Below are 4,037 nucleotides of genomic sequence, written 5' to 3'. Positions count from 1 at the left end.
TTGCTAGCCATTGTGTTTGATGATAAAGTTGCTTACAGTGACAAAAACTGTAGCTGAAGATCAAAAAAATCTCACAGGAGAGGTGAGAGAAGAGATTCGATTCCGAATCGCCTGCTCCTAGGTTCTACGTGGAGTTGACTGCTGCTCGAGGTCAGCAACGCGGCAGTGACCGCTCAGTCTCCGTCTCTTCACAAAAATCTCCAACATTCTCCATCCACATCCCTAGTTTATATTCTGCTAGAAACCTAACTAATGAATACCGCCACTTAGATAATTATCACAAACAGAGCCAGAACTTTTCTTATTTAAATTAGGCCTGTTTGGTTTATTTGAGGATTTGTTTCTGTGTGATCTCATAATTTTTGGAATTACTACAACATAATATGGAATTTGCCCCTGAAAACTTGGCCATAAGCTTCTAAAAATACAGAAAATATTATTAAATTATTCACTGACAAATATAGCTCTGTATTTAACAAATACTTAGTCTACTACTGCTCTGGTTTTAGATTTACTGTTAAAGTAAATGATCAGTGTTTTGCATAACAAATAGACATCAGATCGACTTTTCTTCCAGATAAGCCAGATATAATGAGTTATAGCTCAGCCTAAAACTTGCTGAGATGGCTCAGGCGTAGTACAGACAAAACTACAATTAACAGGTAGAGGAGGCCGAATTCATATTTGTTTAAAATTATTTGAACCCTACAATCATTATTAGTTTGCTACTGTCATTATATGAATAATTTGGCTAATTAATTATGGAGATATAGACTGATTACCATGTCGGTCAAGTGGATCAATACTAGAAACGTAAAGATGAAGATATTGTCCTTAGTATATTCCTAGTAACTTAAGATGTGATAGAAACATTGAGAGTATTACATGCTTGTCTCTTTATTGTCCTGTATTTTCATAATCCAGTTATAATACTTATAGTATATAGTAAGTGACTATGACATTAAAAACTCCAAAATGTATAGTGGATTTATCAAGGTCCTGTTTTTTTCACCATGTCATGTGGGAGATGACCCAACCCTAGGACCCTTTGCTCAAGGAGTTCATCCAGAGATCCAATTACTCCTACTGAGTTAACTATCTTCTATAATGTTTCCTAGAGTATGGTCCTTCTACCCAGGAAAGATATTTTATCTGTACACAATTTTGTTCTAGTCCTGTGAACAAGGAAAGAAAAGAGACGAAATGGAAGCAATTTCCTTTGTAATGGATGTGGCTGGAAGGTTTGACACATTATTTCTACTAATAGCTGATGGAAACATTCAGTCACATGTCTACCTGTAGCGAAAGGTGGGCTAAGAGATGTAGGATCTAGCTTGGGGATTCCATATTCAGAGAAACCTCTCAGTGTTTTATTAATAATTAAACTAGGGCAAGTTGAATAACCAGAGGAGCATGATAAGCCATGAAAAATTATCTTTGTCAGTTTGCTCCATGAATCGCCCCACATCCTTGTACTATCTTCCTTCAGAATTACACTCAGGTCCTCAAGGAACCCCACTGAAGGTTCCATTTAGTTATGGTTGCCATTGAAAATCTAAGATATAAGTTAAGTGTCTTTTCTATCGGGTCTGAAAGTGGCTCCTTGAATCTGGCATCAACCCAATACAAGTTGCATGTCTTTCCCACCCCCAATATGTAGGGGTGGAGCAAAAACAAGATCACTACAATAAAAGAGAAGAAAAGGCCCACCCATTTCAAAATGTTAAAAATGAAAGTCTTGAGACTGGGCGTGGTGGCACATGCCTGAAATGCCTCCTTGGAGCTTTGACTGTGTGTTTCAGCTGTTCCTTCTCACTGTCCACATCAGAAGTGGGATAGGGAAGTGGGGTGCTGGTGGTTCTCTCCTTGGTACACCTCTGCACTAATAAAATATTTTTGTATAGGTCTAATATGATAGGTCCTTGTATACCAGCTTGTGGTTTCTGCAGCAATAATTAAAAAAAAAAAAACAAAAACTTTAGGAGGGTTTTTGCCTATTTGCCTCTAATTAATTCTATGGGAAGTAATCATGAAAACATCTTCTGAAAAATCTTTTTTATGTTTTTAATGTATCTTAGTAAAGATCTATAGGGTCTTACTACACAGATCAGACTTTTAGTGATCCTCCTGTTTTCAGCCTCCCAAGAGCTGGGATTTCAGGCATGTGTGCCACCACGCCCAGTCTCAAGCCACATCTCAGCACACCCTGGGGGCAAGGCTGGCACAGCAGGCGGGGGATCAGACTCCTGTCCCTCCATCTGCCTTAGCAGGCACTTTAGTCTGCCGTGTTATCTGGCCACCCCTGGAAAATCTTCTACACAACCTAAGACCCACTCTTTTTCTTTATGGTCTCCCATTTCCAACTCATCTACTCCTCTTAATATCACTGCCTAATGCTCTCTGAGACTATTAATCTTTATCCCTAGGCTGACTGAGGGTGAAGCTGCTATCATGTTCTTTGGGAGATAGAAACAGCTTTAGCCTCCCCTAAAGTCCCAACTTCATGGAATTTTAATCCATTACACTGTAGATCTGTCCCAGTGCTGAAGTACTTTCTTCCTTTACCTTCCTCTTTGGAAATAGGCCATTTCCTGGCCAACTTTATCTCATGCATGTTGTAGCATTTTGCTAAAAGTATTAAGTAGTGGCCAACATAAAAAAAAAAAAATCTTACATTTAAAGAAAACCTTACACTTGGTAATAATGTGGTCCATTTCCAAATAAGTATATTTATTGGAATGGTATTTCAAAGGGCATCATTTTCTAATTTACAGTGTTGTTGTATCTACCCATCACTTAATACGTTAAACATATGCCATACAATTTTTTCATTATCATGGTAACTCATTTCCATGAGCCAATCTTTATAAAAGAATATAAGTTAAATAGTTGTAGCCTAAAATAAAGTGCCATAAACAAAGTAGAATTGTATTTTTTTTCTCTCTTGAAAGTTGAGAAGTGAGCTCTGTATAACATGTAGCTATAAGGGCATCCCAAGTTTTTAGTATCTTATTTCTTCATTATCTTTGACTATTGTCTTTAGATTCAGACTCCAGGCATATATTTATAGCTTATGAGAAAAAGAAAAGTGGGGTGCAAACAGTTTCCTTTGTAACAGGGATGTCCACATCTTTCTGCTAACGTCTTATTGATCAAAACATTTTTTATTTTTATTTTTTTTTATACTGAGAAAAAAGTGTATATTTAAAATTAGCCAGCTGAACTCAGTTTAGATGATCCCAATTTTGTTGGCAACATCCAATGCATCATAATCAGAAGCCAGTCGAACATATGCCTTCTTCCCTCCACCAGGCCTGATTAGGGTACTGAGCTTGGCAACGTCGATGTCATAGAGCTTCTTCACAGCTCATTTGAACTGGTGCTTATTGGCTTTGACACCCACAATGAACACGAGTGTGTAGTTGTCTTCGATCTGCTTCATGGCTGACTCTGTGGTAGGGGAACTTGATGACGGCATAGTGGTCAAGCTTGCTTCTCCTGGGGGCGCTCTTCCAAGGGTATTTGGGCTGCCTCCGGAGCCGCAGTGTCTTGGGATGGTGGAAGGTGAATGCCATTCGTGCCTTCTTTTTGTGGCTTGGCTGAGGATGCCTTTCAGCTTGGCCTTCTTGGCCTTCAAAGGTTTTTCTTTGGCTTTAGCTGTAGGAGGGGCAGGGGCTTCCTTCTTCACCTCTGGCATCATCTTTGACCAAAACATTTTTAATTCCTACTCTTAAATGAAATAGAAACTGGGATGATTAATTGCTAGCTGTGCAGCTGTGATGCAGCTGAAGCTCTAAGAGTTTTATTACCAAAGGGAAGAGGAGCCAAATGATAGATTTATAGGCTCTATGCCACTGAAGTGAAAATCTGTGTGTAGGATGGCACTTGGAAGCAAGTAATTGCTCCAGGGTGCAGTAACTTAGTGAATACGACTTTTAATAAAGGATTCTGAAGGACTAGAAGAAGGATAGCATTGCCTTCTGTAGGCAACTGAGTCAATAAAGGATTCAGGTAAAAGACTAAGAGAGCCTCAATAG

This window comes from Octodon degus, unplaced genomic scaffold, assembly GCF_000260255.1.
Source record: "Octodon degus isolate 3935 unplaced genomic scaffold, OctDeg1.0 scaffold00306, whole genome shotgun sequence".
NCBI lineage: Eukaryota > Metazoa > Chordata > Mammalia > Rodentia > Octodontidae > Octodon > Octodon degus.
The sequence above is the reverse complement of the archived record's forward strand: the minus strand, read 5'-3'. Positions refer to the sequence as shown.